The following is a 22,319-nucleotide window of genomic DNA, read 5'->3' on the forward strand; positions in this document are numbered from 1 at the left end:
TAATCCTCAAACCCCATCGCAGGTATGCCTCCGCATATCTGGATGATATCATTGTTTTCAGTAATGACTGGGAAAGTCATTTGGCAAAAGTGCAAGCAGTAGTAGATTCCCTCAGGGCGGCAGGGTTAACGGGCAACCCTAAAAAGTGTGCTATAGGTCTGGAAGAAGGCCGTTACCTGGGGTATGTAATAAGAAGAGGTGTGATTAAACCCCAAGTAAACAAGGTGGAAGCTATCCAAAATTGGCCCAAACCCTTAACCAAGAAACAAGTGAGAGCCTTTTTGGGTATAGTGGGGTATTATCGCAGGTTCATACCGAACTTTGCTACCATAGCAGCTCCCCTGACCGATCTTACTAAGGGCAACAAGTCTGTTATGGTCAAGTGGAGTGCAGAAGCCGAGGGGGCATTTCAAAGGTTAAAGTCCGTTCTGTGTAGTGAACCAGTGCTGATCACCCCAGATTTTGCAAAGACCTTTGTACTTCAGACAGATGCGTCTGATGTGGGTTTAGGTGCCGTTCTTTCACAGGAGGTGGGAGGTGAAGAACACCCTGTAACGTACCTGAGCAGGAAACTTACACCACTTGAGAAAAATTATAGCATTGTGGAACGTGAATGCTTGGCAATAAAATGGGCCTTAGAATCGCTCAGGTATTATTTGTTAGGCCGACATTTTAAGTTAGTTACTGATCACGCCCCTCTTACCTGGATGAGTCAGGCCAAGGAACGAAATGCACGAGTTACAAGGTGGTTCCTCACGTTACAGAATTTTAAGTTCTCAGTAGAGCACAGGTCAGGTAAACTTCAAGGTAACGCAGATGCGCTGTCCCGAACACACTGTTTGATGGCCAAAAGTGTTCGCCCCCACAGGTTCGACCAGAGGGGGAGGGTATGTGAGACAGTGACAGGGATTGTGGTTGGGAATCGCTATATCTCCCCGAGGTACCTGTCATATGTGAACACTAGGTTCCAGAAAGTCCATACCTCATCCAGGGAAAGCTGGGTGAGATATGGAGGAATCCAGGAAAGTTAAAACCCATAGCAAACTACTTGCTATGGGACTGTTTTTAGTTGCTGAAAAAGGGCCTGTCATTCCCTTTCTGGCCAGTCCAGGTTTTTCTATCTGGCCAAGTCAGCCCAGGTGCTGGAGGCCACTGATCACAGGTCTCATAAGAGGATGCACAGAGTGTATAGAGCTGGGGCTGTGCATGGGGGTCTCTCCTGGCTGTGGAGAGGGTCAGGGCTGCTAAAGCTTCTGCTTGGACTTGGAGCCACACTGGTATTGTACCAACTGTTGTTGTTTTATGTTGGGTGACTGGTAGCAAGTCACCTGTATAGCTAGGATTTGCTGTGTTAGTTAGAGCTCAGACGAGCAGGATTTATTTTACTTTGTGCCTGTATGTAAGGCTGAATTTCTTTTGGTTTCAATAAACAAACAGGAGAATCTCTGTTTTATACAAGTTTGTGTCCCTGTCTCTGACTGCCAATCCTGCTGTCTGCCCTGCTCTACAGAGCTAATCTCCCACATGTGCTAATAGCTGTATTTTTCCCCCCCAATCCCCTATGGTGTGCTAATAGCTGTATTCCCCCCCCCCCCCCAATCCCCTATGGTGTGCTAATATCTGTATTCCCCCCCCCCCATCCCCTATGGTGTGCTAATAGCTGTAGCCCCCCCCAATCCCCTATGGTGTGCTAATATCTGTATTCCCCCCCCCCCCCCCAATCCCCTATGGTGTGCTAATAGCTGTATTCCCCCCCCCATCCCCTATGGTGTGCTAATAGCTTTATCCCCCCCCCCCCCAATCCCCTATGGTGTGCTAATAGCTGTATTCCCCCCCAATCCCCTGTGGTGTGCTAATAGCTGTATTTCTCCCCCCCCCAATCCCCTATGGTGTGCTAATATCTGTATTTCTCCCCCCCCCCAATCCCCTGTGGTGTGCTGATAGCTGTATTTCTCCCCCCCCCCCCCCAATCCCCTGTGGTGTGCTGATAGCTGTATTTCTCCCCCCCCCCCCCCCAATCCCCTGTGGTGTGCTGATAGCTGTATTTCTCCCCCCCCCCCCCCAATCCCCTGTGGTGTGCTAATAGCTGTATTTCTCCCCCCCCCCCCCCAATCCCCTGTGGTGTGCTGATAGCTGTATTTCTCCCCCCCCCCCCCAATCCCCTGTGGTGTGCTGATAGCTGTATTTCTCCCCCCCCCCCCCCCAATCCCCTGTGGTGTGCTGATAGCTGTATTTCTCCCCCCCCCCCCCCAATCCCCTGTGGTGTGCTGATAGCTGTATTTCTCCCCCCCCAATCCCCTGTGGTGTGCTGATGTAGTAAAAACAAACAAAAAACACTCCACTCACCTTTCCTCGCTTCAGAGCTGGCCGGGCCCTCTGCCATCTTCTGCAGCGCCGCCTCACAGGAGCTCACAGGCACAGCGTGGACGCCGCCTGTCAAAGCGGTGCTGCGCCCTTCTTGTTCCCCGGCAATATGGCACTATAGAACCATTTTTGTCTGTTAATAAACAGGATGCATATTTCCCTGTATCTATCCCAGACCCAGATGCCATGATTAAGAGCCAGATGGCTCGAAACGCGTCAGCATGTTGTCTTTTAAGAATACCTACAATAAAATTTGAACATTTTACATGAGCTGAAGGAATTCTCTGCTTTCTTTGCTATGAAGAATAAATCTGTTCCTGCAGGACATACAGCAGCTGATACTGGAAGACTTGAAATATTTTAATAGAACTAAATGACAAATGTCTGGCACTTTCTGGCTCCTGTTGAGCTGAAAGATTTTTTTTTTTCTGAACTACCCCTTTAAGGGGTTAAACGTAGCAGAAAGTCATGCACTGAGAGCAAATGGGCTACCTTTCGGCTTTTGATTACATAGCATTTGCTCAGTTTATTAATTTGCACAGTGAAAAGTTCATTTCACAGTAGTCACAGCAAGTAGTTACAAAAAGCTTTTAGAATTAAGAGCAAAAATAAAAAAAAACTTTCAGTGGCAAAAATTCTGTTTCATCAGAATGTTATTTTCAACCGATTTATTTCAGTGCGCAATGTTCCTATCAAATTTGAAAGTTAATTGTGTAATGCTAACCTCTAATATTTTACCGAATAAACATATTCACAACTGTCTGTCAATAAATATGTCAGTAACTTACTTCTACGGCTACTACTACATCTCGGTATTTTTCAATTTATTTTCACAGCTAGTGTCCCATTTTGATAAAAGGGCAAATGTTACGTGAACCACACGGAAAGCTTCCATTATATTTACAAGGGTTTTGACTGCCCTGTGAACCGTAATAATACTTTGTACAAAGCTCGGTATGAGAATTTAACCTTTCTAAATATAATTCCATGTTCTCAAACAAGCTTTGTAAAGGATTGCTCTAAGGACAATCTATATAATATTCTACCCCATGATGAACATTTTTTTTACGTGTGAACGGCCTACCTCATATTCTGCTATTGTTACATTAGAAGCTTTTAATAAAACAGATGTTCTAGTAAGAATAATTGTTGTTTGACAAGCACTGGGGCCAAAAGCCTTTAATCTCTAGGCGACCCTGGATGTAACTGTACGTCCAGGGCCGCCTTCGTGTGTTTAGAGCGGGGCCGCGCGGCGGCCGCGCTCTGAGCCGCGGTCCTGGGTGCCACATTTAGCTATTAGCGAGCGATGTCCAATCGCCATGCCCGCTAATAAAGTAATCGGATGCAGCTGTCAAAGTTGACAGCTGCATCCGATTACTTGTATGCAGCCATCCCTTGTGTCTAGTGGGGTGGATCGCTCCTCCGGGACGTTGTCCGGGAGGAGCGATCCACACATCCTGCTCTGGCCGGGCTCAGCACCGATAGAAAGGTACCGATCAAGGTACCGATAGAAAGAACACATCATGGCGCAAAAAATGACACCTGACACAGCCCCATAGACCAAAGGATAAAAGCGCTATAAGCCTGGGAATAGAGCGATTTTAAGGAACATATATTTGTTAGCAATGGTTTGAATTTTTTACCAGTCATCAGTTATAATAAAAGTTATACATGTTACATATCAGTGTAATTGTAACAACTTGAGGAACATGCATAACAAGTCAGTTTTATCCCCAGGGTGAGCGGCGTAAAAACGAAAAAAAAAATTAAATAAAAGAAATGCTTTCACCACACATTGAATTTTTTTCAGGTTTCGCAGTGCATTTTATGAAATAATTCAGCCTGTCATTGCAAAGTACAATAAGTGGCGCAAAAAATAAGGTCTCATGTGGGTTTCTAGGTGAAAAAATGCAAATGCTATGGCCTTTTAAGCACAAGGAAGAAAAAACGAAAACGCAAAAATTTTAATTGGCCCGGTCCTTAAGGGTTGAATGCATTCTATTGTGATCCAAAAACGTCAGTGTATAACAATTTTTACATGTCGCACATTACAGTGCTGATTTCAAAAAATATTTTGGGTTTAGTTATAACACCTTACACATATTGTGGAATATTTCAATTTTAACAACAAAATTACTCAAAATATTAATTGCATACCCAGAAAACATTTTTAAAGGGAATATTTCACTAGCTTTATTCCATCTTAAATGAAGGCAGCATAAACTAGTGATATAAATGCTGAACAGATTGGTGTATTACATTTTCCTAATATGTAGGAGAATAGGATTCTTGCCACACCCCTCTCCCTGCCCTCCAGCTGCTGATTGACAGTTGCTGCCTATACCCAGCATGGATAGATAACTGCCAATCAGCAGCTGGTGGGCGGGGTTTTCTGCATCTCATGAATATCCAGGACTACTGGGCGCATACACATAATGTAGAGGACTACTTATTGTTCATGGTCCATGTTATTCAGGAGGATAGCTCCGAATCAGTTGCACAGAACAATGTAAGTAATACATCATTCTGTTCAGCCTCTCTGTCACTAGTTTACCCTGAGATAGGATACCATAAACCTACTAACAGAGTCTCTTTAACCCCTTAAGGTCAAAGCCTATTTTCGTTTTTGCGCTTTTGCTTATTCCATTTTAACTTTAACAGTCCATAGCGCTTGCATTTTTTCACCTAGAGAAGTATATGAGCGCTTATTTTTTGCGAAACCAATTGTACTTTGCAATGACAGGCATTATTTTTCCATAAAATATGCTGCGAAACCGGAAAAAAATCATTTGCGCTGTCAAATTGAAAAAAAAACGAATTTGTTTTGATTTCGGGGAGTTTTGCATTTACGCCGTTCACCCTATGGTAAAACTGACTTGTTATGCATGTTCCTCAAGTCGTTACGATTACTATGATATATAACATGTATAACTTATATTGTATCGGATGGCCTGTAAAAAATTCAAACCATTGTTAACAAATATGCGTTCCTTAAAATCGCTCCATTCCTAGGCTTATAGCGCTTTTATCCTTTGGTCTATGGGGCTGTGTGAGGTGTCAGTTTTTGCGCCATGATGTGTTCTTTCTATCGGTACCTTGATTGCGCATATACGACTTTTTGATCGTTTTTTATTACATTTTTTCTGGATTTGATGCAACCAAAAATGCGCAATTTTGCACTTTGGAATTTTTTTGCGCTGATGCCGTTTACCATGCGAGATCAGGAATGTGATTAATTAATAGTTCGGGCGATTACGCGCGCGGCGATACTAAATATGTTTATTTATTTATTTATTAATTTATATTTATAAAATGGGAAAAGGGGGGTGATTTGGACTTTTATTAGGGGAGGGGATTTTTTATTAATAAAAAAACTTTTTTCAGTTTTTTTTACTGTAACTAGAAGCCCCCATGGGGGACTTGTATATAGACAGCACTGATCTCTCATAGAGATCAATGCTGTGTATATACACAGCAAAGATCGAATAGATCGGTCATAGATTACTATGGCCTGCTGCAGGCCATAGCAATCTATTGCCGAGCCGGGATCAGCGTCATTCCGACGCTGAGGCCCGGCACGGGCAGAAGAACGGATCTCCCCCCCGCGATCGCATCGCGGGGGGAGATCCGTCCCACTAGACACCAGGGACGTGCGGCACAGTGCCTCTAAGTGCAGCTGTCAGGTTTGACAGCTGCACTTAGAGGCTTAATTAGCCGGCGCGGCAACAGGACCCGCGCCGGCTAATAGAGGCACTGCCCGGCTGCACGTGTCAGCCGGGATCAGCGCCGTTCAGAGCACGGTCCCGGCGGGACCCCGCTCTGAACACCCCGAGCGGCACCATGACGTATCAGATACGTCATGGGTCGCTAAGGGGTTAAACACCCAGCCAACAGCAGGAATGAGCCAAACTTTATGGAGTTATCCAGGATTACAAAAAAGCTACTTTCTTGCAAAAACAGCATCACACTTGTCCCCGGGTTGTGTGTAGTTTTACAATTTAGTGTGCTGGGATACACACACAATGTTCAAAAAAAAAAGGAACACTTAAAGGGGTTATACAGCGTAAGAAATTTTTTCCTATATAGCTGCGATCATTTATGCTTACCTGTCCATGCTCCCCCAGTGTCTTGCTGGCGGTTTCTCCTTTGTCCCTTACTGACTGCAGATGCTTCACTTTCGAGATTAACTTGTTTCGGGAGTTACAGCCCTTTCAATAACTGAGATGGGACAAGCCGTGGCCTGTGATTGGCTGAATGTGCTGTCACTCTGCTTTTTCTGTCTCTAAATGTCCCAATAAAGATATATATGTATTTGTGTATATGACAGCAAGATGGTGATTCAAGCTGGAAAGTCTGGCCAGAGATAGACAGATCATATCATTTTTTTATGTGTGAGTATTTAAATACATACTGTAGATGTTCATAAAGAATAGAATCACAGGTGATGTCTTCTGAAAGTTTCTAACTTAACTTTTTCTTTCCCATCCAGTCCCAGCTATGATAAAGAAATCTTCTAGGTTCCTTGCTCTGACAAGCACATATAGTAAGTAATGTAGATGCCTTATATGCCCTTGTATAGTATTAAGACTACTATGTGCTTCTATATAATAAGTAGGTCTACCTTTGCTCCTATATAATAGATAGACTCCTTTGTGCTCCCATATAGTAGTTAGGTCCTCTCTGTGCCCCCAGGTAGTAGTTAGACCCACTCTGTGCCCCCATAGTAGATAGGCCCTCTTTGTGCTCCCATTTAGTCGTTAAACCTACTCTGAGCTTCCATATAGTAGTTAGGCCTCTCTGTGCAAGTAAGCCCTCAGTAGATAGTATGCCCTTTGTAGCAACCAAACCCTCTCCTCAGTAGTTAGTGTGCTCCTGGTAGTTACCGCCCTTATACATCATATCCTCCAAGTAGTTAATCCCCCTGTAGAAAGCCCCTCCCCCATGTGGCCATCCGTCTTGCATCTCGCATTTCTTTCCCCAGGAGGCAGCCCCCTCTATATAAGCATCACACCTGTACTTAATCCCCAATATGCAAATCCCCCTCCCCATGTAAGCATCCTTCTGCAGGTAATCCCCCAGTTGGAAGCTGCCTCGTGTAGGCTTCCTCCTGTAGATAATAGGTAATACCCCAGTTAATGCCTCAAGTAATGCCCCAATTGATAGCACACACCCCTGCCCCCCCATTTAGGCATCCCCCTGGTAGTTAGACCCCCATAGATAGTAGACCCAAATTTAGGCTCCGCCTATAGTTAAAACCCCACCTCTCCATTGTGTAATAAAAAGAAAAAAATACTAACCTGGCTGCTGAGCTCTAGCAGTCCTTTGGCAACTGTCCCCTCTCCCTGCTCTGCGAGCACACGAGTGACATCACTTGTGTGCCACAGCCCTGGAGCAGGGAGGGGCCTCTTGTTGCCAGAGGCAGAAAGCTGCCTGCAGCACAAATGTTATTGGCGGAGCAATAACATCTGACAGTGGGCAGGTTGTGAGCATTGTGGCACAGAATTCCAGCACGGCAATGGGTTAGTGCAAAGTGTGGCACTAGACAGAACCTTCTACATACACCTCACAGAGTACTGAAGCCCAGTAATATTTTTGATCAATACATGGAGGCTAAAAACCTACAAATCACTGAAAGAATATCAAAGTTTCCTGAAACAATGGCATGTTAAATCACTGCTGACAGTCATCAATGCTGAAAAGTGTGTGACCATGTACCAACAGAGTGTAAACGGGTTATTTGCTTTATCAATACACTTTCAGTACACAGGCTATGTGATTCTTCCCTTCCAAACTGACTGTGTGATTTCCTCACCATCTACAGCCTGTGCAAGTTTCCTTTCTTGGATGTTTAAATCACACACACACACACACACACACACACACACACACACACACACACACACACACTGAAATTTTCCAGGTGTTTTTAAACCACAAGATTCAGCACCACCATCAACACCATTAATGAAGAATATATACAGGCTCTGCAGAAGAAGTATAAAACACTTTTTTGAAAATTCTGCTTAAAAAGTTCGTTCATAAATTTTTCATTCAAGAAACAACTAAAATTCACAGCAAACGTGTTTATAGAATTTAAAAGTGGAATTGAATTTTGTTTGGAAAAATGTTTTGCAGCATAAATGAAATATTCAACAGATGATATCACATAGGCAATTTAATATTCACTCATAGCTACTGACCCTTGCGAAAAATATGCATAGTCCAGGTTTACTTTGACAGACAATATTAATCAGAATTTACTGAGCTATTACAGAGAGGAACTGGTTAAAAACATTACCCATATTCAATACATTGAGCAATGATTGAGACCAATATTTTCGGTTTTCAGGCGCCCTTCACGCACACTTTTATATTCCATTTAGTCAATTTGACTTGTAAAAAATTAATAAATAAATGGTGTTTTTACAAGTATTTGTGGTGTCAGAAAAAAAAACACAACTTACAAAGCATAACCTTAACCCAAAAATACAATAAAAAGGCAACAAAATTCCAAAAACACATTGGCCCATATTGACTAAAACCTTCTTAGGCTATGTTCACACAGTAATATAAAAATAAAAAATCCATCATTTTGAGATTAAAATACAGCCGTGTTTTTTATTTACTATGTGCTCTATTAAAGTCAATGGTAAGTTGATGTGATTATGACCAAATAATGAACATGCTTATTATTTACCACCGGCTTTTGCCAAATACAGCCACTTTTTTCCAATAGATTACACACTGTTGTATTTTCACTCAAAATTAAGACAGTATTATGCTACTATTATTTTATTATATTATTTTGCCTCAAACCCCACCCCCACACACGCCATCACCTGTATAGAAGAATATGGCCTCAAAATGACGTCTGTCCAACAAAAACCGAACTACATGTAGCAGAAAAGATCTGCATGGCAAACAAGCATTCTGCCGATTCATGTCAGAATTAGTGATGAGCGAACATCCCGATGTTCAGTTTGGGTTGTGAAGATAAAAAAAATTATTACAATCGGTTTGTGTTTGCTGAACATTCATGAACAAATAACAAAAGTACGGTAAAAACGTACGTTTCGGTCTACGAACATGCGTACTGATTGTCAGGTGTAAAGCGTAAAATACGTAATAGTGGAGCAATTACGAGGTGCGTAGCATTAGCGTATCTTTTGTTCATCAGTGCGTATATACTGGCAATCACTGGCACACAGCAGAGCCAGACAGATATATATATATATATATATATATATATATATATATATATATATATATATATATACACACACTACTGTTCAAAAGTTTGGGGTCACATTGAAATGTCCTTATTTTTGAAGGAAAAGCACTGTACTTTTCAATTAAGATAACTTTAAACTAGTCCTAACTTTAACCCCTTAGCGACCCATGACGTATCTGATACGTCATGGTGCCGCAGGGGGTGTTCAGAGCGGGGTCCCGCCGGGACCCCGCTCTGAACGGCACCGATCCCGGCTGCAATCTGCAGCCGGGCAGTGCCTCTATTAGCCGGCGCAGGTCCCGTTGCCGCGTCGGCTAATTAAGCCCTTCAATGCAGCTGTCAAACCTGACAGCTGCATTGAAGTGCTTTCCTCCGTGCATCCCTGGTGTCTAGTGGCACGGATCTCTCCCCCCCCGGGGGGGAGATCCGTTCTTCTGCCCGTGCCGGGCCTCAGTGTCGGAATGACGCTGATCCCGGCTCGGCAATAGATTGCTATGGCCTGCAGCAGGCCATAGCAATCTATGACCGATCTAATGGATCTTTGCTGTGTATATACACAGCATTGATCTCTATGAGAGATCAGTGCTATGTATATACAAGCCCCCCAGGGGGGCTTCTAGTGTATGTAAAAAAAAAAGTAAAAAAGTGTTTTAATTAATAAAAAATCCAAATCACCCCCCTTTTCCCATTTTATAAATATAAATTAATAAATAAATAAATTAATAAACATATTTAGTATCACCGCACACGTAATCGCCCGAACTATTAATTAATCACATTCCTGATCTCGCACGGTAAACGGCGTCAGCGCAAAAAAATCCCAAAGTGCAAAATTGCGCATTTTTGGTCGCATCAAATCCAGAAAAAATGTAATAAAAAGCGATCAAAAAGTCGTATATGCGCAATCAAGGTACCGGTAGAAAGAACGCATCATGGCGCAAAAACTGACACCTCACACAGCCCCATAGACCAAAGGATAAAAGCGCTATAAGCCTGGGAATGGAGCGATTTTAAGTGACATATATTTGTTAACAATGGTTTGAATTTTTTACAGGCCATCCGATACAATATAAGTTATACATGTTATATATCGTTGTAATCGTAACGACTTGAGGAACATGCATAACAAGTCAGTTTTACCATAGGGCGAACGGCGTAAATGCAAAACTCCCCGAAATCAAAACAAATTCGTTTTTTTTTTCAATTTGACAGCGCAAATGATTTTTTTCCGGTTTCACAACATATTTTATGGAAAAATTATGCCTGTAATTGCAAAGTATAATTGGTTTCGCAAAAAATAAGCACTCATATAAGTCTCTAGGTGAAAACATGCAAGCGCTATGGACTTTTAAACATAAAATGGAAAAAGCAAAAGAGCAAAAACGAAAATTGGCTTTGACCTTAAGGGGTTAAACAAATACACTCTATACATTGCTAATGTGGTAAATGACTATTCTAGCTGCAAACGTCTGGTTTTTGGTGCAATATCTACATAGGTGTATAGAGGCCCATTTCCAGCAACTATCACTCCAGTGTTCTAATGGTACAATGTGTTTGCTCATTGGCTCAGAAGGCTAATTGATGATTAGAAAACCCTTGTGCAATCATGTTCACACATCTGAAAACAGTCTAGCTCGTTACAGAAGCTACAAAACTGACCTTCCTTTGAGCAGATTGTGCTTCTGGAGCATCACATTTGTGGGGTCAATTAAATGCTCAAAATGGCCAGAAAAAGAGAACTTTCATCTGAAACTCGACAGTCTATTCTTGTTCTTAGAAATGAAGGCTATTCCATGCGAGAAATTGCTAAGAAATTGAAGATTTCATACAACGGTGTGTACTACTCCCTTCAGAGAACAGCACAGACAGGCTCTAACCAGAGTAGAAAAAGAAGTGGGAGGCCGCGTTGCACAAGTAAGCAAGAAGATAAGCACATTAGAGTCTCTAGTTTGAGAAACAGATGCCTCACAGGTCCCCAACTGGCATCTTCATTAAATAGTACCCGCAAAACACCAGTGTCAACATCTACAGTGAAGAGGCGGCTGCGGGATTTTGGCCTTCAGGGCAGAGTGGCAAAGAAAAAGCCATATCTGAGACTGGCCAATAAAAGAAAAAGATTAAGATGGGCAAAAGAACACAGACATTGGACAGAGGAAGACTGGAAAAAAGTGTTGTGGACGGATGAATTCAAGTTTGAGGTGTTTGGATCACAAAGAAGAACGTTTGTGAGACGCAGAACAAATGAAAAGATGCTGGAAGAATGCCTGACGCCATCTGTTAAGCATGGTGGAGGTAATGTGATGGTCTGGGGTTGCTTTGGTGCTGGTAAGGTGGGAGATTTGTACAGGGTAAAAGGGATTCTGAATAAGGAAGGCTATCACTCTGCAACGCCATGCCATACCCAGTGGACAGCGCTTGATTGGAGCCAATTTCATCCTACAACAGGACAATGACCCTAAACACCTCCAAATTGTGCAAGAACTATTTACAGCAGAAGCAGGCAGCTGGTATTCTATCTGTAATGGAGTGGCCAGCGCAGTCACCAGATCTGAACCCCATTGAGATGTTGTGGGAGCAGCTTGACCGTATGGTACGCCAGAAGTGCCCATCCAACCAATCCAACTTGTGGGAGCTGCTTCTAGAAGCGTGGGGTGCAATTTTTCAAGCTTACCTCAACAGATTAATAGCTAGAATGCCAAAGGTGTGCAATGCTGTAATTGCTGTAAAAGGAGGATTCTTTGACGAAAGCAAAGTGTGATGTAAAAACAATGTTATTTCAAATACAAATCATTATTTCTAACCTTGTCAATGTCTTGACTCTATTTTCTATTCACTTCACAACGTATGGTGGTGAATAAGTGTGACTTTTCATGGAAAACACAAAATTGTTTGGGTGACCCCAAACTTTTGAACGGTAGTGTATACATATATATATATATATATATATATATATATATATATATATATATATATATATATATATATATATATATATATACACATTAGCCCTAAAAAGGACTGTTGGTTTTTTTTCCCCACAGAGAATGCCTGGTCACTACAGGGTTAAGAAATGAATCCTTATAGTGCTAAAGCACTGGATTCTGTCAACCTCCCTACACTGACAATTTCACAACGTTCTAAGCCCATTTCGGTCAGCTCTCCCTCCCTACACTAACTAACTACCACTGTTCATATTGCTGCCTAACTAAATTCAGATGCTGTCCCTGCTCCTTTCACTCTCCCTACTGAACAACACAAGAATCAGGAAAGCATATACTGTACGTAGCGTATGTAATGACGCTAATCATGAACACGGCTACTACATTACCTGATGTGCCCTTCCTTCCCCATACGTTCATTGGTTCTTTACAGTTGGTGGGAGGAAACTTACGCAGTTTCGTACATAGCAAGATAAACGTTCGAATATGTTTGAAAAAGATCGTTATAACCATTCCAATCAGCAAACAAATTGTGATCGACAATTAGCATCATGTTCGTACGAACATACAATATTTACGAACATGTTGGCTCAACACTAGTCATAATGATGGCAAAATGATGTTTTTATTGGACGCCCATGATTTTGCAGCAAAGCAGCAACTAGGGCTTCAGACAGGAGGCGGATTTCAGACCTATAAACATTGTAGAAGTTTAAAGCCAAACACTGCGCATCCGCCTTTATGTTAAGTGCGCATGTAATATTTATTTCCTATTCTGGTTTGAGGTATTGTAGGAATTTGATATACTCCTGTTGTAAATGTGTTTTATATCCATAAATATAGAAGACTTGAGTCATATTGAATACTGTTGCAGTCCCTCAGCAAAGCAGAGGTGAAGATTCCCTCCGTTCCATTTTACATATCATTACCTCAGTCCTAACACATTTTTTCTTCTTAGTCATGAAGTATTTATAAGCCAGACAGAGAACAGTTTGACGGCTGTTTTCATACCGCATCTTTTCAGCAATCGCTTATGACACTAAGAAACCAATTGAGCCAGTGCTAATAAAATACTTATTTATGGTTAAATCTATATTTCTCTTCTCCAGGATGAAGTGACTTAATTTCGCCACTTCTGCTGAGCCAATCCTAGCTTAATGGAATCTGGATATATCATACGATTTTGTCAATGAGATGCTTTTCCAGAAAAACAAATGTACTTTTGCAAAAAAAAAAAAAAAAAAAAAAAGAAGATGATATTAATAACAAAAGACAAGTGAGAACAACTTTCTCCCGTCCTAGAGTTATAATACAGATGAACATTGGCTTTCTAAAACAAATTGAAATCTATTGTCTGATGCCATGAATAATGGTTTCTTCTCTCCTTCCAGGAAGAAAAAATATATCGTTTTCAATAATCTGTAGATAGAACTGTCATGTTTAACCAATAGGAGATTTTAAATGGCTCTGTGAAGTGTTTGTAGCCGGGCACTGCATACTACTGATAGCGTCCTGCATTTTAATAAGCATCGGAGTGATATTAACTTAAACATTTATGTGTTTGATACAGTTTTCTGACAAAGCTGTCTTAGCTCATAAACGGAAATTCAAGACAATCCCTGTTGCAAAAAAAGTTTGTTTCCTGATTTCTCCTCCAGCATTTGCCCATATCAGTATTAGAACTTTTTAGTATTTTTTTAACGTAAGAGAAAATATTTATTGATTAATAATGTATAGAAAATCCAATGGAGAAGAAGATTTATAACTTCTCCTTGCGATTAATCTTTCTGGGCCTCATGTACACGTCTCTGGATATTAGTCATGAGCCTCCTACCACTATTGCCGTCACTTTATTTGGAGTAATTAAGATTGGTATATATTTATTCATATATGCTATATAATTGGAGGAACTTTTATTACCTACATTTTATTGACTGTTTTCTCATGACATACTGTACTTTAGGTTAGTGGTAACATTTGGCCGATATGTGTACAATTTTTGTGTGAAAAATGCCCGCATTTCATGAAAAAAATGACAAAATTAGCAGTTTTACTGTTTGTTTGTTTTTTATTATTTTCTGTGGTCATCTTGTGGGTTTAGCTATGTGATAATTTTATTGCCAGCATCATTACGCATGCGGCAATACTGAATGTGTACTTTTTTATTTATTTATTTTTCTACATTTATTATTGCATTGGGGGCTATGGGGATTTTTTTGTGTTGTGTACCTTATTTATTTATTTATTTTATATTTAATGTTATACTTTATTTTACTGTCCCACCATGAAGGCCATCACTATTTGATTGCCTGATTACAGGCACACTACATTGCAATGCAATGTGCTTGTAATAGGCAAAGGTGATCAGGCTCAGCCTTAGGGCCCTATTCCACCGGACGATTATCGCTCAGATTATCGTTAAATCGTTCGAATCTAAACGATAATCGTTTGGTTGAAATGCAGTTAACGATTAACGACCGAACGAGAAATAGTTGATCGCTTTATAAGACCTGGACCTATTTTTATCGTTGCGGTCGCAAAAACGTTTGCAAATCGTTCGCATTGAATAAGACATTGTTCGGTCATTCGCAATAGATACGAACGCAATCGCAATTACGATCATAAGTAACGTTTATCATTCCATGGGAATGACTGAACGTTTTCAGGTCTTTCAAAATAGCGGTCGTTTGAGATCGTTAATCGTTGACGATTATGCAAACGATAAGATTGCTGAGATTGAACAGCCACAGTAGTTATGACACAAGAGGCCTCCTGGTGTCATAGCAACCATGGGGGCTGTGCGATTACTTCCGCCTCGATGGGGAAAAAGGGAAGTTTCTCCCTTCATTCTACACTATAGGTGCTGCGATCGGCCTGATCACAGTGTTTATAGGGTTAACTGCCGCAATCCGCACTCGGCACGAAACTATACATTCTTGAGTGGTAACTTGAGTGTACATTCTTGAGTGGTAAGTCACCGCAAAAAAAGGACCTTTTTAGTTATTGTGGGAAACACAGGACTTCCTGTGTTTAGTCTTTTTTTGGGGGAAAAAGAGACTAAACACAGGAAGTCCTGGTCATCTTAGCGTTCACAGGGAAGACATTCATTTGATTGATGAACACATTGATCAGTGACTCTCTGTACTGGCCAGGACTTCCTGCATTTAGTCTCTTTTTTCTACCAGAACAAGACTGGACCTGGATACAAGTAAGTATAGCTTTGTTTTAAAGCAAGATAACTAAAAAAAAAAAAAATAATGAATATAAATTGCAAACTTGCTTTATATCACATCTACTGTTGATTTAAAGTTTTAAAATTATAACGACAGAGACACTTTAACTAAGGCCGGGTTCAAACTGTGTTTTTGCAATCTATTAAACATAGGTGCTTGATGGGGAAAAAAAAGGACAAGATACAGACAACAGATACAAAAATTAATAAAACTGTGTTTTTGTTTGGATCTATTTTTCCATTGACTTCCATTGTGAAAAAAAAATATGTTGGAATATACAGTAGATAAAACTATCCATGAACCAGAGCAGATACAGCACAGCAGAATTCTTCTCTCCCCTGCTGTCCATCAAATCTGACTTTTTCGCTTCACTAGAATCGCTGCTGGCCAGGAATTTGCTGTGCACTTCCTCTGGCTGTACCTCCCGATTGCAGTTGTTGTCAGGAGCGAGATCCAGTGCAGTCAGTAATTATTGCAAATCAAGTATGAATTCTCTTTAAATAACATGTATTTTAAATAGCCCTCGCCCCCATCCCCAACCCCCCACAAACACACACACACTTTTCATCCAACTAACTTTTGACCAGCTACAATTTGGCTTCAGACCCCACCACTGTAGTTTTGTTTTGCCCTTTTGGCCTGGTATAATTCATACAATCCCATAGCTTTAAGGAGCATGTATGTACTGATGACACCTTCCAGCTCAGATGTCACGTCTCTGCTATCCAGAATCCCAGAGTCCCTATTAGCTTCCCCGAAAATGAGACAGTATCTTCTATTAATTTTTACTCCCAAAGATGCGCTAGGTCTTATTTTCATGGAATGTCTTAATTTCCATGAAGATGAATTCACAGTAATTATTTAACAAAAAAAAAAGAACATTTATTATATTTTGTACAGTCTGGAGACTGTAACAATCTCCCACAGCAGTTCCTGGACCAGTTGTACAGCAGGGACAGTATTGCAGCTTCCGGCCACCAGGGGGAGCTCATCACAGGACACGCGTACAGCACAGCAGGGACAGCGTAGGGTATGGCGGCAGGCAACAGGATAACGGCAGACAGTGTACAGCTCTACATCTGGCATGTACTGGACAATAGGCATGGCGGCAGGCCTCTTGATGCCTTGCCTGAACAGTTACAAGTGACGGCAATGGATGGTGAAGGTAGGGGACACCGGCAGCAGGCTAAAAAGAATCACAGCTGCATGACTTAGTGCTCTATTCGGCGGGCATGCTTCCAAACAAAAACTTACTGCTAGGTCTTACTTTCGGGGAGGCCTTATATTTATCAATTCATCAAAACCTTAACTAGGTTTTATTTTTGGAGAAACAGTGCACATCCTCCTCTTCAGCACCCAACTTACACACTTCCACCAAAACTATTAATTAATGGCTGTCCCTTGCCTCAGGTTAGCCTTTGATCCCGCCCGGTTCTTAAAACCACACCTCCTGTTGCCTCCACTTAAAAATCTTTTTGAATCCCCTCCCACTTAGACTACTTCAACCTCTTTATCTATGGCCTGCCATCTAGCACTTTTTAATTTCTTCAATCCACCCTTTGCTTTCCTGTGCTTTTCCAAGACTTTTCCCATGCGTTCATTGTAGTTTGGAAAAAATTACCCCATTACCCCATCCCTATTCTACCCACCTTTGAAACCTTAAAATCAACTTGAAACCCGATCCATTTCCTCACAAAAAACTAAAATAAGAGCTCTATTACACAGGGAGGCTTTTGTTTGAAAATCTGTATATCGCTCGAATTTAAGCAATAATCTTGCCGTGTGTATGCTGGCAACAATCAAATGACTACCGAAAATTCGCTCCTGACGTAGATCGCGTCTTTTACAATGACCATAAAATTATATTTAATTGTTGACAAATCTTTTAGTGTATGTACACATTGTTTGTAATTATCATTGTTCGTACACTAGAGCGTACAAACAATCGTAATAAACAACAACTATCTTTCTATGTATTATAGTGAATGATTTCATGCCATTCCCAAAAGCGATCATTTGCAATCGTTTATTGTTATTCGGTGGAAACCAAATACTGCTTAGTCTAATAGAACCCTTACTCTGCTGCCACTAAACTGCCACATGATCACTTTCAACCATCAATTACTGTTTCCGTCCCTTGTGGGTTTTGGGATCAAGAGGGTCATCTTGACCTATGTACCAGCCTCTTATTTGTTAAGTCATGTTCATTATACTTGTTCCGTGTTTTATGTTATGTACTTAAAGGGGTTGGCCACTTTATAGTAAAATTGAACAGTATTAGTAAATGTACTCACTGTATATACTGACAGCAGCTCCCTGTGTATCTCATACAGCTGAAATCAGACTCCCCTCCCCCAGGCCGTGCTGTCCTGCTCTGTGGTGAGTCTGTCCATAAGATGGCCAATCATGGAGGAGCATGTGACCATGCCCCGCCCCCACTGTTTTTCATAGGCATACACAGGCCCAGTGTTGGATGTTGGGGGCGGGGTATGATCCCATGCGCCTCCATGTCCGCTATCTTAAGGACAGAATCACCATAGAGCAAGACAGCACAGCCTGAATGGGGGGGGGGGCATCTGATTTTAGCTCTATGAGGTACACAGGGATCTGCTGTCGGTAAGTGCACTGTTTACTAATACTGTACACTGAACTATTTGACTATAAAGTGGCCAACCCCTTTAAATCTCTCTTCCACTTGTACAATACCCTGACATTCATGATGCTTTTTAAAATTAACAATTTAAAAATAAAAAATTATAATAATATTGCAATACCTGGAAATGTACCCAATAAAGTTATTGTATAAATGTAATAATTAGAAACACAGAAATCGAAAGATTGAGCAATTTTAGATTTAGATTCCTATATGTCATTTAGAACACATCTGTGAAGTGTACAATATATTATATGTCAACAATTAATCTGCTTATTAAAAAGATATCCTTACACGCCTCGATTGCAATCTGTCAGCAAATATATTGTTGTGCCATTACAATGACTTTAATTAGGATTTTGTTGACACATATGGAATCACAATCTCCAGCTAATAAGATATGATTACTGATAATACGATTGGGTGTTCAACATCTGTTCTTAGTTGGAGTGAGTAGCGTTAGTTGAAAAAAACAGAAATCCAAAGGGACAGATTTCACAGACTTGACTTCATAATTCCTCATCTAGCAGGAAAGTTTCAGCTTGGTATTTTACTGGACGGATGCCATTACAATAACACTTGTGCAACCGACTGCATTCATGTATGCAAATATTATTATAATAATAAGGCTGCAAAGATAAAGCCATCTACCTGCAGTATTGTGGTTACATAAGGGTCAGGTAAAGGAAATGTATAACCCAAATGCCAATGAAATACATAGAAGTATTCTTACAGGAGCCAGTGTAATTGTATAATATTCTATTCTCTTTGGTACTTTATGACATCAGATGGTAGTAGTGAAATTGCAATTGTTACATGTATTCAAATAAGACTGGGTGCAGTATTTTTAGCCCTCCTTTTAAAAGTGAGGAACAATGTAAATTAACTGGTGCTACAAACATATTTAGATTTGTAAATTACTTGTTTCTAAAAATGTAAAGTCTTCCAGTACTTATCGGCTGCTGTATGTCCTGCAGGAAATTGTGTTTTATTTCCAGTCTGACACAGTGCTCTCTGCTGCCACCTCTGTCCGTGTCAGGAAGTGTCCAAAGCAGGAGAGGTGCTATGTGGGGATTTGCTACTGCTCTGGATGGATCCTGATATATACAGAGGTGGCAGAAGAGAGCACTGTGTCAGAATACACCACTTCCTGCAGGATATACAGCAGGTGATACGTACTGGAGAATTTGAGATTTTTAAATAGAAGTCATTTACAAATCTATATAATTTTCTGATTTGAAAAAAAAAATCCCACCTTATCTCCTTATCGGCAATTCCTTATTGCAGGTAAATTTGTGAATGAAATCGTATACTTCGTAGTATATTTGCTTTTCAGTTTTGCTATTGTAAACGAAAAATATCAAAATTAGAAAAAAAAAATGCTGTTTTAATTAAATATAAACTTAAATGTCTGGTGGCTAATGCATTAGCATTAAAGTCACTAGTCATTTTAGTTTACATCTACTTAATACAGCATATTTTTGTTCCAATTTTTATTTCGATATTTGTAATATTCAATGACATCATCGATGCATCATGACATCATCGATCTGATGGCATCATAGATGACACAATCAATTACTTCATCAATGCAATAAAATTATCGATTACATCATTTATAACACCATAGATGACCTCTTTGATCTGATGACATCATCAATGACATCATTATTTACATCAGTGATGAAATAATTGATTACATCATCGATCTTATGACATCATTGATGACATTATCGATCCTATGAATTCTTCGCTTACATCAACAATACGATGAAATCATTGATGACATTATCAATGAGCTCATCAATCCGATGACATCATCGATTAAATCTTTCATATTATTGATGACATTATTGCGGACATCAATTACATCATTAATACAATGACATAATTAATACAATAACATAATCAATAAAAACATTGATATAAATAACATCAGTGATCCAAAGACATCACTGATGGCATCATCAATTCAATGACATAATTTGTTAGATCGATTAGATGACATCAGATGAGGTCATTGATGAAATCATCAATCCAATAACATCTGATGACATCATTGATCTGATGGCATCATCGATATCATCATCGCTGACATAATCGATTTGATGACATAATCGATCTGATGACGTAATTGATTACATCATAGATGACCTCATTGATCCGATTACATAATCATTGACATCATCAATGACATCATTGATGTAATCATTAATGACATCATCAATCCAATGACATAATCGATCCGATGACATCATCGATGACAATCTCTGAGATCACATCATTGAAGCATCATGACATCATCAATCTGATGGCATCATAGATGACACAAAAAGATGACTTCATCGATCCCATGACATTATCGATTACATCATTGATAACACCATAGATGACCTCATTGATCCGATGACATCAGCAATGACATCATCAAAGACATAATTAATAGAGATGAGCATGCTCGAGTCGATCCGAACCCGAACTTTCGCCATTTGATTAGTGGTGGCTGCTGAACTTGGATAAAGCCCTAAGGCTATCTGGAAAACATGGATATAGTCATTGGCTGTATCCATGTTTTCCAGACAACCTTAGAGCTTTATCCAAGTTCTGCAGCCCCCGCTAATCAAATACCGAACGCTCGGGTTCGGATCGACTCGAACCCGGTTCGCTCATCTCTAATAATTAATAACATCAGCGATGACATCATTGATGACATCATTGATGAGATATCATCAATTACATCAACGATCTAATGACATCATCAATGAGATGACATCTGCAATTAATACAGCACAAACAGCTTTGCACACAGACTTCATCCAAATTGTATTTCAAAGCCCTCTGCTGTTACAGGTGTGCTAAGTATTTTTGGTTTCGATCAGATTTGTCTTTTAAAAAAAAAATAATTACGTTTAAAGACCAAAAATTTCCCATAGAAATTAACGGCAAAATGTTCCGAAATTTAAACAGCATATAGAACAGCCGTAAACAGCCAATCACAGCACAAATGCAAATAGCCTTCCAGTTCTTATAAGCTGCTGTATGTCCTGCAGTAAGTAGTGTATTTGTATTCTTCCAATAATTGAAATTTATATTAAAAATAACCAGGGAGAGTTTACCATTAAGTTAGGCTCTGTTTACACCTGCATTGTAAATTGCATTTGTTTTTGTCATAAGAACAGAAAAATAAAAATTTTCAGCATGCTGGACTTCTTGTGCCAAAGCCACCAATGGCACCCAATATACCCTAATAAGTTCAGAGTACAAGTGGGTTCTGTCATGGTGTCCACTGTTTGACAGTCTTCTATGTGAAGACTGAAAATTCTTTTCATGTTAAAGACAAATATAATACCATTAAAATAGAAAATAATATTCTAAAAACCTGTGGGAGCATGTTCCACGTTATTTCTGTAAGGAAATCTAATAAAAAGCAATAAACACTAAGTAAACTAATACACAAGCTGTTACATTTCTTTTTAAGTGTTTTGTTCGTCTGCCACATATACACCAAATGGCATATTAAGCCAGTAACAGAAAATACATTATTTATCATAATTAGCTACCCCACAGTGGTTAGCGAATACTAGAAAAAGATATTCTTTTTCATAATTGAAACTATTTTTAATAAAACGTACTTAAAGTACATAGAGAAAGAACAAATTACCCTGCAGCTTACTGTTTATTTAAACATGCCTCGCTCGGAATTTTATAAATCATGTTCAGTTACACAAAAAGAAGTATCTATGTATATTTTCACAGCGTTAATCACTCAATATAAAAAGTTCAGTTGGTTTTGTGTTAAATATGGTCGCTATCCTTCCAAATAATTTAGGATACACTGTCGTGTGTGTGTGTGTGTGTGTGTACATGTGTAGTAGCATTTTTTCTAGTAAAATTGTATA

The sequence above is a fragment of the Dendropsophus ebraccatus genome, chromosome 6 (genome assembly GCF_027789765.1).
Source record: "Dendropsophus ebraccatus isolate aDenEbr1 chromosome 6, aDenEbr1.pat, whole genome shotgun sequence".
Taxonomy (NCBI): Eukaryota; Metazoa; Chordata; class Amphibia; order Anura; family Hylidae; genus Dendropsophus; species Dendropsophus ebraccatus.